Consider the following 13,326-nt stretch of genomic DNA (forward strand, 5'->3'; position numbering starts at 1 on the left):
TGAAAATACAGAGGATTATATTAATTATAAACTGTTTGTCTTATTGCTCAGACTTATTACTATCTATTATAACATAAATTAACCCAAATTCTTATCTACATTTGGGCACATTACTTAGTACCTTTTCTCAGTAAGTCATTCTCATTTCTTTTAAGCTTGGAAATGAAGAGGTAATGTGGCTGTGGTTTTGCTCTTTCATCTCTCTAATCTCTCAGCATTTCCCCCTGGTGTGAGACAATTGTCTCTACTCTCTCAATTATATTTTAAATAAATGTGATTGGCCAGTAGCTAGGCAGGAATTATAGGTGGGGCAAGTAGGCAGGAAGTAGAGGCAGGTCAATGAGAACAGGAGAATTCTGGGAAGAAGGAAGTCCTAGTCTGAAATCATGACCCAGCCACAGAAGAAGCAAGATATGTCTGCCTCGTCAAATAAGGTTCTGAGCCACGTGGCTAACTCAGACAAGAATAATGGGCTAATATAAGTTATAAGAGTTAATAAGAAGCCTGAGCTAATGGGCCAATCAGTTTATAACTAATGTAGACCTCTGTGTGATTTCTTTGTAAATGACTTAATGACTGCAGAAACCAAGCAAGACAGAAAATTCAGTCAAATCTCCCAATATGTTTTTCTGGGTTGTTATTATTTAGACCTATCATAGCACATACTACATATACCTAAACTATAAAACATTTCAATAAATAAAGAGAATTACATTTCAATATCCCTTATGAACATCAATGTAAATTACTCAATAAATTATTGGCAAAGAAAATCCAAGAACACATCAAAAAGATCATCCACCATGATCAAGTAGTCTTCATTCTAATGATGCAGGGATGTTCAACATAAAAAAAAAATCAGTAAATACAATCCACCATAAAAACAAGCTGGAAAAAATACACATGATCATTTCATTAGATGCTGAATTTGACTTTGACAAAATTCAACAAACGTTCATGATAAAAATCCTGGCAATATACAACAAGTTGATAGCCAACACCAAATTAAATGGAAAGAAACTCAAAGCAATTCCACTAATTTCAGGAACATGACAAGGTTTTTCCACTATCTTTATATCTATTTAATATAGTACTTGAAATTCTAGCTAGATTAATAATGCAACTGAAGGAGATCAAGGGGATACCAATTGGAAATGAAGAATTCAAAATATCATTATTTGTAGATGGTAGGTGGTATACATAAGAAAGCCCAAAAATTCTACTAGGAATCTCCTACAGTTGATAAATACCTTCAACAAAGTGTCTTGTTATAAAATCAACTCAAAAAATCAGTAGCTATCCAATACACAAATGATAAAAGGGCTGAGAAAGAAAGCAAGGAAAGAATACCCTTCATAATATATGAATATTGCTATAAATAATATAAATTATCTTGGTGTAACTCTAACCAAACAAATAAAAAACCTGTTTGATAAGAACTTTAAGTCTTTGAAGAAAGAAATGGAGAAGATATCAGAAGATGGAAAGATTTCCCATGCTCATGGATCAGTAGGATTAACATAGTAAAAAATGGATATTTTATCAAAAATAATCTATAGATTCAATGCAATCCCCTTTAAAATTCCAACACAATTCTTTATACAATTCTAAGAACGATATTGAACTTTATATGGAAAAACAAAAAAAAAAAACAGGGTACCTAAAATAATCCTATACAATAAATAAATTCCAGAGGTATCACCATCTCTGATTTTGAGCTGCCGTACAGAGATATAGAAAATGAGGGATCAGGTGGTAGGATTGAGGAAAAGAGAATTAAAAAAGATGATTGGAAAAGGCGTCATTTTAGGATAAGGTAAATACCTAGTGCAAGGGAAGTGCTAAGAGATCTAGAAGAATGATCCCAGCTAAGATTGCTAGCATTAGGAACATGTAGCCTCAACTGGCACTCTCCTGTGACTAGATAAGACTTCTAGTGTAGGGATTAGGATAGCAACCCAGCCACTTAACCTTCATTCAACAGTCTGTCTTGCCCTACAGAATGTGCTGTGGTAATGGTAACACATAGATTGTGGGAGTGGTCAACTAATGACTGTTCCAGTCTGATACCCATGCCAGAAGTGTGAGGCCATCTGTGACATGATCTGGATAGCAATGACAGACATGGTGGATGCTTCAGACACTTAGGAATAAAACCAAAGATTACTGGCAACAAGAAGATGCAAAATGTATCTACCCTAATTGTCTTCAGAGAGGCTTCATCTAGCAACTGATGAAAACAACTTCAGAGACTCACAGCCAAACATTAGGCCAAACTCAGGGAGTCCTGCTGAAGAGAGGGATTGTAAGAACCAAAGGGGTCAAGGACATCAAAAGAAAACACACAGAGTCAATTAACATGGCCTCGTAGGGGCTCATGGAAACTGAACTGACCACCAGGGAGCCTGCATGGGACTGACATAGGCCCTCTGTATATATATGACAGTTGTGTAGCTTGGTCTTCTTGTGAGACTAACAGTGGGAACAGGCACTGTCTCTAATGCTTTTGTTGGCTTTTCGAACCCCATTCCTCATACAGATTTACCTTGTCCAGATTTAATATGAGGGGAGGTGGTTAGGGTTACTACAACTTGATATGCCATATTTTGTTGATATTCATGGGAGGACTGCCTTTTCTGAAGAGAAAATAGAATGGATGTGTGAGGAGTGCAATAGGAAAGTGGTAGGGAGGGCCTGGGAGGAGAGGGGGTAAGGAAAACTGTGGCCATCATATAAAAATTAAATAAATTATTATTAAAAAACTAATCTAGATATTCATAAACAGATGATTGTATAAAGATAATGTGGTAATGTACAATATAGAATTTTATTCAGTTCTAAAGAGAATGAAATTAAGACATTTTCAGTAAAATGCACAGATCTAAAGTTCCTTGTATAAAGCAAATTACGCCAGATTTTGAAAGATAAATTATGTAATATGTTTCTCTTATATGTGAAACTAAATTCAAATTATATATATATATATATATATATATATATATAAAATAAAGGTAGAAATGAGACAGTGAAACTGAACAAAGGGAAGGGAAAGAGATGAGAAACGAGGTTATTAGAATATATGTCATGGAAACAGAAAGGAAATCTATTTATGATGCAAAGAAAAAGGAGACTAGTGAGAGGAATAAAGTACTAATAAAAGCATGGGGGAATTAATAAGAACAAAGCATAATTGTATACAAGTATGAATGAAATGTAGTTCTTCATGTATTCACCAAGAAATACATAAAAACTTAAAATTTTATTATATGTAAGGACACAAGTAAATTAAAAGAAAAGGAAAGAATTTATTGCATGCAGATAGTCAAGGCAAGAAAGCAGAAGTGTTGTGAAATAATCTTTATACACTGAGTTTGTGTTGCCCTCATTGGTGTAATAAAGATCTAATTTATCAATAGCTAGGCAGGAAGAGGTTAGGCAGGACTTACTTGCAGACAGGTAGAGAACTCTCTGGGATAAAAAGGAGTAGAGTTGCTAGGAGATGCAGGGAGAAGGAAGATAAACATACTATGTTAAAAGAAAGAGGTACCAAGCCATGTGGTAGAATGTAGATAAGAAATATGGGTTAATTTAAGTTGTAAGAGCTAGTTAGTAACAAGCCTAAGCTATTGGCTGAGCATTTATAATTAATTCGATGTCTCCATGTGGTTATTGGGGAAGTAGTTGGTAGGACATTAAATTCTGCCTACACAGAAGTGAATACAACAGACAGAGTAGATTTTAAGCAAGCAAATATGCTATGTGAGATTGTATTCAATGATAGTGTCAACTGCCAAAGAAAATCTACCAATGTAAGCAGATATGCACTGAAAAATAGATTCCATAGATTTCCCAAAAAAGGAGAAAAGATTTCAATATTACTTGAGTCCACACATAGACATCATTGAAAGAAAACCTGACAGTTGTACAAAGGCAGTTGAGACAATAAAAACCTATTTCCAGTAGTTGATAAGATAACCAGAAAATCAAATTTAATTTAATTTAAAAGATAATCTGGACAACACTTAACATCAGTTTGACTAGAGAGAAATAACAAGAACTCTATTCAACATCAGAAGAATAATGTTTACGATTACATGGAGAAAACATTCAGGAAAAATCCATATATTTGTCTTAACGTGATTTTTCTAACCAGTGTGAAATGAAACTAGAAGTTGAAAGTGTAAAGAAAAGGAAACATACAGAAATAAAGGGAATTAGTAAGTATGTTAAAGAGGTATGGGACATGTGAGAGAATGGGAAGGAAGGGTAATAGAAAGTATGATTCACATATGTTATATGCATATATAAGAATGTCTTGATGAAGTCTATTATTTGAACTATTAATATTCTCAAAAATTAGTGGTTAAGGGGCATGGATGGATATTTTCAAAAATAAAACATATATATGCTGAACATATCTATGGAAAAATTTTTTAAAAATTAACTGACAGATAATGAGCAAATAAATGTTAAAATATACTAATTTTAAAATTCAACAGTACATATTCACTATAATGTCACAATGGAACATCCAATTATATAGCGTTACAATTTGCAAAAAAATATTATTTATCACTTACTTATCTATCATATATCTATATATGTATTATTATTATGTATTATTATTTTCTTTCTCTTACACTCTGGAAAGATTGCATCTAAAGATGAAGTAGGGGAGATATGTGGGAGTAAAGTGAAAAGGGAGAAGAAGAAAGGGAAGTAGATGAGAAAGGGAGGAAAGAGAGAAGTGAAAGAATAAACAGAGAGGAGAGAAAAAGATTTATAATTATTCCACAGTGTATAATCAATGTCTAAGGTAATGGTAGAAGTAAGGGAGGAGAGTGACATATGTACTGAGACAATACCGGATAAGTGTTTAGTTGATTCTAGACCTTTGAGTCATGTCACCGTAATTGGTGATCCATTATAATTGAAATATTAGTTTATACCATATTATAATTAGAGGTTATTTCTCTATCTGAATACATCAGATTATCACTACAGAAGTCATAATGCATTAATAATCGTACAGAATAAAATATTTTTCTGAAGAATTCTATTCTACAAATTTCCAATCTAATGATTAAAATTTGAATCATGTCAGTAATTCTAAGCAACATTCATATTAAAGTAGTTTCTGTACAATCTCTTATGTTTTATTCTTTGAAGATGAATGAACATGAATTGCAATTCCTAATTTTTAACACGTTTGGATGCCTTTTAGCATTTTATCTCACTTCTAAATTAGGTATAAAAGTATCATTTTCTACATTTTGTTTTCCACTGTGAGTTTTTTCCTAGCCTCATACAAAACTAGAGGAAGCATTTATTATTATTATTATTATTATTATTATTATTATTATTCCTCAAAGTGCTAGCATATTATTTTCAAGTTTTAATCCCTCTTTTGTAGCTTTGATGAAATTCCTTCCATATAAATATTAAATGATGTATGATATATAATATGAACTAGTTACACTAGGGTTAGAATCAATTGCTGATTGAAACTAATCAAATAGTAGACAAAAGCTTATAACCCTGACAAATTGAAGAATGCTTTGATTCATGGGATTAAAACAGTGAGGTTATATTTGAAGGCAAAAATATAACCCTGACATTTTCCTTTTCATAGAAAACAGATTCATGATGGCAGTTAATTTTCTAATTATTAATAGAACTTTAAATTACAGCTTTTCCCTTTTCAGGTAATTTTCTCAGTAATGGAATTAAGGATTTGTGGAACAATTTTATTATCAAGATGACTGTCTATCCCACTCTGATTATGTTGCCAGAAAATGGGCAGGTAATTTTTGTGTTAGTTGCTTCTATACCCCATATCTATCTTCATTGTGCTACTGGTACCATATCAACATACTCCCAAAGTAGATGGGAATTTTCCATTTTTATGCTTTAGTGCCTAGTTTTAAATTTTATGCTGTTTTTTAATATTTTTATACATAGTCCAGAAGAAACTTTTTTGACAAACCTAAATACTTGCTTTGGAAAATATATTAGTTAGGATTTTCTGGAAGAACAGAACCAACAGAATGAATACACATTGTATGGTTGTTTATTAGATTAGCTTCCACAGTGTGACCCTGGTAGTTCAACAATAACTAATATTGGGGATTCTAAAATCTTCGTAGTTGCTTAGGATATAAGGATAGATGTTTTAGCAGTCTCAATTTTGTACTGAAGACCTGGAGAACTGCTGACATATAGCTTATTTTGGAAGCTCAGTGGAACAAGGTTTTGTCATCAGTGAAGGAATGTTGTAGAGACCTGAAGACTAATTTGCCAGTGAGAGTAAAGGCAAGCAGAAAAGAAAAAAAAACAGAAAGAAAGAAAGAAAATAAAGGAAAAGGAAAAGCTTGTATCTTCTAGACATATTAACCAAATTGTCATCAGAATGTGCTGCCCACATCTGGGGTGTGTTTTCTCACTTTTAAAAATTTGATAGGGAAATCCCTCACAGGAGGGCCCAGCAACTTACGTTTAGTTGATTCCACATTTTACCAATTTGACAGTCTATAATATGACAGGAGTTATTATTTATCTTTAGTCTTCAGCACTGTTGGGACTATTTCATCTTCAGATTCAATCTTTCCAGTAACTTTGCTTTCTTTGTACATATCATAAATTCCTTTAGTACAGTGCTGATTTGGAATTCTTTTCATGTTTTATAGTAGTTATTTTATCAGTGTTAATTTTTATACAAAATAATGAGATTTTATTATGATATTTGATGCATATATATATATATATACATACATACATACATACATACATACATACATACATACATACATATACTGTCACTTTCTCTAGGCCCCTTTTCTTTTCCAACATTGTTTCTCTTCAACGTTCATGTCTAATTTTTTAGCTCCACATTTGTGAGAAAAATGATGCAGCTGTTTTTCTGAGTTTAACTCATTTCAGTAAACACAGTAATGTCAAGATCCATCCATTTCTGTGCAAATAATGTAATTTAATCATTTTTGATTTTATATATAATAACCACTAAAATTTCTTTATCTGCTCATATGATGATGGGAACCTGGGTTAACTGCATAACTTGTTTATTGCACTATTGTAACTAGTACCAAAATTAACACAGGTATGCTATATATCACAATTATATGCTGACTTTGGTTCCTTTTCATATATCTACCTAGAAATACTATATTTAGATCATGCAGGGTTATTATTTGGTTTTACGAGGAACCTCCACAATAATTTACATAGTAATTGCACTAATTTAAATTTCTACCAATAATGTTGAAATTTTTTTAGTCCACGTTTTAATGGCATTTTCTGTTTCCTTACTGATAACCATTCTTACTGGGATGATATGAAATCTTTGTATACAAATATAGCTGAGAACTGTGATTCATGCCTATAATCCCATCTCTTGGAAGATTGATACAGCAGGGATAAGATTTCAAAATCCATCTGATCTATACTGCATTAGAAGACAGAATGTAATATATGAAATTTTACCCCAAGACAAATAAAAAATCAATAAAAGTAAAATGGCTAAGAAGGATAAAGAGGAGAAGAAAGAGAAAAGAAAAATGTAGAAGAGAAAGAGACGATGAAGAGAAACAAAATAAAATCAAGTAGACAAAAAGAATGACAAGATAAAGGCAAGAATTAAGGAGTAAAATAAAGCATAACAACAAAAACACAAAAATTGTGTCACCTTCAAATACAGATAATTTGTATTTTTGTCTACTTTATTTCTTTTTCTTTCTTTATTAAACTAGCTAAGAGGTCAAGAACTATACAGAGTAAGATGTATACAGTAGCCACTGACTTAAAGTTTTCAGTCTTTTACTATTTAGTATACTATTCACAATAGGTTTTTGGACATAAAGCCTTTGATAAACTGAAACACTATCCATCTATTCTTATTTATTCATGTCTTTACCATGGAAAGATGTAACCTTTTTCAAACTATATAATTGAGACGATAATCTGGCTATCTTCTTGGTTCTATTTCTGTGTTATTTTACATTTATGGATTTATGAATTTGGAAACATCCTTGCTTCTCTAAGTTGAAATCATTTTGATTGTGGTATATGTTTTCAGTGCTCCCTTGACTCAGTTTGCAAGTATTTTACTGAAGATGTTTTCATCTGCATGTATTAGGAAACTGTTCATATTTTTTATTATTCTGATTGTTAATTAATATAATACTCATTTTGTACAATGATCTTGGTAGTATTACTGCTCATTTTACTTTAGGGAATTGTTAAAGAACATAGGTATTAGATCATCTTATATCCAGAATTTGCAAGGAACTCAATACAACAAAGAATCAAGGAAACAAATGACTCAATTAAAATGGGATAGGGATCTAAATAGAGATTTCTCAATATAAGAAAAAGAAATTGCTGTGAAAAACATCCAAAAAGTTTTAATTATCCCTAGTAATTAGAGAAATGAAAATTAAAAGAACTTTAAGATTTTGTCTCACCCAGTCAAAGAGCTAAGATCCAAAACAACCAATGACAAATGTTGGTGAGGTTTTGGAGAAAGAGAGAGACTCCTTTACTTCCCTGAGTCAACTGTCCTCAACCATGGCCATAGCCTTGACCAAAGATACTCTCAATATTGCCTTATTTACAAGAAATAGAAACTTTTTAAACAGATCTTAGGACAAGAATAACATAAGGGATTGCTGATACCTTAGAAGACATGGATTCTTGTTCCCAACGACAACACATCATTCATAATGCTCTTCCATCTAGTATTGCACTCATCATGTATCTTTTTATACTTTATCTGGAAATCATAAGGCAAATATTTAAAAATGGAAAGTAATTTCTTCTTTGGGAAAATACCAAATGGCAGATGATACTGGTGCAGTGGGAGTGCCCAAAGACTCAGGGTTAGAAGGAAATGGGTGCTTCTGCATCGGATTTAGAAGAGGTCTTTTGGTCCCCGGTCCTGGTCAAGACTGTGGCCATGATTGAGGACAATGGACTCAGGGAAATAAAGCTGAAGACAAGGAGTATATCCCTGTCAACAGGCTGGGCCATCTGGTTAAGGGCATAAAGATCAAGTCCCTGGAGGAGATTTACATGTTAGTCCTGCACATTAAGGAATCTGAGATTATTGATGTTTTTCTGGGTGCATGCCTAAAGATTAGGAGATCCTGCCAATGTAGAAGCAGACTCAAGCTAACCAGAAGATCAGGTCCAAGGCTTTTGTCAATATGGGGGACTACAATGGTCATGTTGGTCATGGTGTAATTCCAAGGGCTATCATCTTGGCCAAGCTTCTTATTATCCCCATGCTGAGAGGCTATTGGGGAAGCAAGATTAACAAGTCCCACACTGCTCAATACAAAGTAACAAGCCACAGTGGCTCTGTGTTGGTGGTGCATCTCAACTCTGTTCCCAGAGGCACTAGCATTGCCTCTGCTCCTGTGCCCAAGACGTTACTGATGTTGTACAGCATTGATGATTGTTACACATCAGCTAAGAACTGCACTGTCATCCTGAACAACTTGCCAAGGCCAACTTTGATGCCATCTCTAAGACCTGCCCTAAGATCTGAACCCCAGTCTCTGAAAAGAAACTGTGTTCATCAAGTCTCCTCAGGAATTTACTGTCCCTCTTGTGAAATACCCACTAGAAATTTTGTTCATAGAATACAGGCTTTAGCTGTGATCACCAAATGGGGTTTTTGATATAAAAAATAAGTTAATTAAGTTTTATAAAACTGGAAATAAATCTACCATATATCCCAGATGTATGTATCCTTGGCTTGTGGCTGAAGCATTTGAATTCCCACTCCTCAGTTATTTGCCCAGCAATATTCTTTGGTGCCTTCTTGAAAAGAGCAAGGAAATGTAAACAGCCTAAATGTCTTTTAGCAGATGAATGGATAATGAAAATGTGATACATATCCACAATGGAATACTATTCAGGGATGTCTTAGTTAGGGCTTCTATTGCTGTGACGAAACACCCTGACCAAAGAGCTTGGGAAGGAAAGTGTTTATTAGGCTTATACTTCAGCATTGCTAATCTTCACTGAAAGAAGTCAGAACAGGAGCTCAAACAGGACAGGATCCCAGAGGCAGGAGCTGATGCAGAGGTCATGAAGGGGGCTTGCTTACTGGCTTGCTTCCCTGGCTTTCTCAACCCACCTTCTTACAGCAAATGTCCTGTTTCTCTTTCTCATACTTTCTTTCCATCCCATCCTCTTCAAATGTCTGTGAGGCTTAACTGTGGTAGTTGTAGATGCATCTATTGAAACTGGGATCCACTACTCTGCAGTTTGATTGGTTGTGGTTTTCTGTAAGATTTTCTATCTGTTGTAAGAAGTTTCCTTGATAAGGAGTAAGAACTACCCTTATCTATCATTATGTGGTGGTTTAAATAAAAATGCCCCCATATGCTCATTGGGAGTGGCTGTAATGGTCTGTCCTGTCGCTTTAAGAGACAATCCCCTCCCATCCCCCAGGCCAAGGAAAGTTTTCTTCTGCCATATCTCTCCTGAAGAAGTCACCCCTTCCTCTCCTCTTTCACCTTCTCCCTTCTCCCTTTCTCTTTCCCTCCATAACCCACTAAATTAATATCCAACCTTATTCAGCATGGCATGCCTATCAGTCTCTGTCTCTCACCTGCCAAGGCTTCTCATGGGACCCACTGATCTGCCAAGGTCTCTCACCCACCACTGCCCTAAACCATCTTAAGTGGCCTAGTGCCACCACTTGGTGACCTGCAGCATCTTATTTTTACTAATATAGTGGCAGTGTTAGGAGGTATGGCTTTGTTGGAGGAGGTATATCATTAGCAGGTAGGCTTTGAGGTCTCAGAAACTCAAACCTGGCCAAAGTCTGACTGTTAGTTACTTCCTTCTGCCTGTAGATCTAGATATAGAACTCTTAGTTACTTCTCCAGTACCGTGTCTGCCTGCATACTGTGATACTTCCTGCCATGACAATAATAGACTAAATCTCTAAAACCATAAGTCAATCCCAATTAAATGATTTTCTTTATAAGAATTGTGGTGGTGATGGTATCTCTTTAGTTGTGGTTTTCTGTAAGATTTTCTATCTGTTGTAAGAAGAACAACAGATTGTAGAAACCCTAATGAAGGGAGGAGGAGGGGAGGAGGAGAAGGAGGAGGAGGAGGAGGAGGAGGAGGAGGAGGAGGAGGAGGAGGAGGAGGAGGAGGAGGAGGAGGCGAGAAGATGGCGACTTCGAACAATCCGTGGAAATTTAGCGAGAAAATTACACTGCACAACCAGAAGCAGGCGGAGGAGACGGCGGCCTTCCAAGAGGTCATGAAGGACGTGAGCCTGACGCGGGCCGCGCGGCTTCAACTGCAGAAGTCCCAGTACCTGCAGCTGGACCCCAGCAGCGGCCAGAACTATGGCGCGTCCCTGCCCATCGTGAACCAGATTGGAAGTGGCAGTATGGATTTCTCCTTCCAGACACCGTTTCAGTCCTCAGGCCTGGACATGAGTAGGACTACAGGACACCATGGGCTTGTGGACAGAGTATATCGTGAGCGCAGCAGACTTGGCTCCCCGCACCGTCAGCCCCTCTCAGTTGACAAGCATGAGCGACAGGCTAACAGCTGCCCCTATGGCACCGTGTACCTCTTGCCTCCTGCAGACACCAGCTGGAGGACCAACTCTGACTCCGCCATGAACCAGAGCACAATGGCACCTACCCAGGTAGAGTCCTTCACAGGCGGGTACCAGAACGCACAGCAGAAAAGTGTCTTACTGCACACTCTCCCAGGCATGAAGGAGACCCGGTCTTAGACAGACAAGACACTTTCTAAGCAGTCATGGGACTCAAAGTAGACGGGTTCCAGGCCCAAGTCCTGCAAGGTTCCTGGGATCAACATCTTCCCATCTGCAGAGCAGGAGAGCACAGCAGCCCTGATCCCCGCTACCCACAACACAGGGGGCTCCCTCCCTGACTTCACCAACACCCATTTTCCCTCCCAACTCCCGATGCCCCCGGATCCCGAGGAGCCCCCCGTTCCCTGCTCTCACCAGCTCTAGCAGCACTGGCAGCCTTGCACATCTGGGCCTCAGCAGCACTGGTCAGGGTGTGAGCACCCCCAGCTCTTCTCCACAGCCCAGGGCAGCAGTTATCAGCCCTCTGTTCCTGAGCACAGAGGCCAGGCAGCAACAGGCCCAGCAGGTATCACCCACCCTGTCCCCGCTGTCACCCATCACTCAGGCCGTGGCCATGGACACCCTGTCCCTGGAACAACAGCTGCCCTATGCCTTCTTCACCCAGGCTGGTTCTCAGCAGCCTCCCCCACATCCCCAGCCTCCACCTCCTCCTACCCCAGGGTTGCCCACTGCTGCCCAGTGCCAGCCTGACAAGAGGGCCCCAGCTGCCACCGCTCTCAGTCACTGTCCAGTCCGTCCACTCTCCCCCAGTCTCCAGCAGAGAACCCCGGCCAGTCACCTATGGGGATCAACGCTACCTCGGCCCCGTCTCTGCAGTACCGCAGGCTCACCAGCCAACCAGTCTCCCACCTCTCCAGTCTCCAATCAAGGCTTCTCCCCTGGAAGTTCCCCGCAACACACATCCACCGTGGGCAGCGTGTTTGGAGACTTGTACTATGAGCAAGCAGATGACAGCCAGGCAGGCCAATGCTTTGTCCCGCCAGCTGGAGCAGTTCAACATGCTGGAGAACGCCATCAGCCCCAGCAGCCTGTATAGCCCAGGCTCCACACTCAACTACGCCCAGGCCACCATGATGGGTCTGAGCCGGAGCCATGGAAGCCTGCAGGACCCACAGCAGCTCAACTACATGGGCCAAGGCGGGATCCCCATCATCCTCACGGTGATAGGAGAGCCCCCCCCCCACCAGCGCTCTAAGGACCTGAGCAGCACACTGGCAGGTGTCAGTGATGTTGGCTTTCACTGGGACCATCAGTTCTCACTGGACGAACTGAAGATCGACCCTCTGACCCTGGACTGACTTCATATGTTGAATGACCCCGACATGGTCCTAGCCGACCCGGCCACCGAGGACACCTTCCAAATGGACCGCCTGTGAGTGGCCGTGCTTGCCACCCATCGCTGGTCAGTCTTCGATGGCGCCGCTCCAATCCTGGGGATGGCGATGTTCCGTCCTCCTTTGCCAACGGCCAAGCTTGTGGTTCTGAGCTTGCAATGCTGCCCAGCAGCCCCTGCCAGCCGCTACCCTGGTTGTTCACCTCCCTGATGCCAGGCCAGCTATCTGTCCATCTATCTGTCCAGCTGCAGCCAGGCTGATCACAGGGACTGTGAGTGCCTGGCCCCCATGGACTTTCCCCACGCTCGCTCCCTGGCCCCT

General features: G+C 38.6%; 2 pseudogenes; both read left to right on the forward strand.

Moving 5' to 3' along the window:
* Window positions 1-5,758: 5,758 nt before the first annotated feature.
* On the forward strand, window positions 5,759-9,672 carry LOC121443441 (annotated as a pseudogene).
* A 1,534-nt stretch (window positions 9,673-11,206) lies between these two features.
* On the forward strand, window positions 11,207-13,047 carry LOC121443430 (annotated as a pseudogene).
* The last annotated feature ends 279 nt before the right edge of the window (window positions 13,048-13,326 follow it).

Source organism: Microtus oregoni, unplaced genomic scaffold, assembly GCF_018167655.1.
Source record: "Microtus oregoni isolate MIOR12 unplaced genomic scaffold, Mior012 000107F_000, whole genome shotgun sequence".
In the NCBI taxonomy this organism is placed as follows: Eukaryota; Metazoa; Chordata; class Mammalia; order Rodentia; family Cricetidae; genus Microtus; species Microtus oregoni.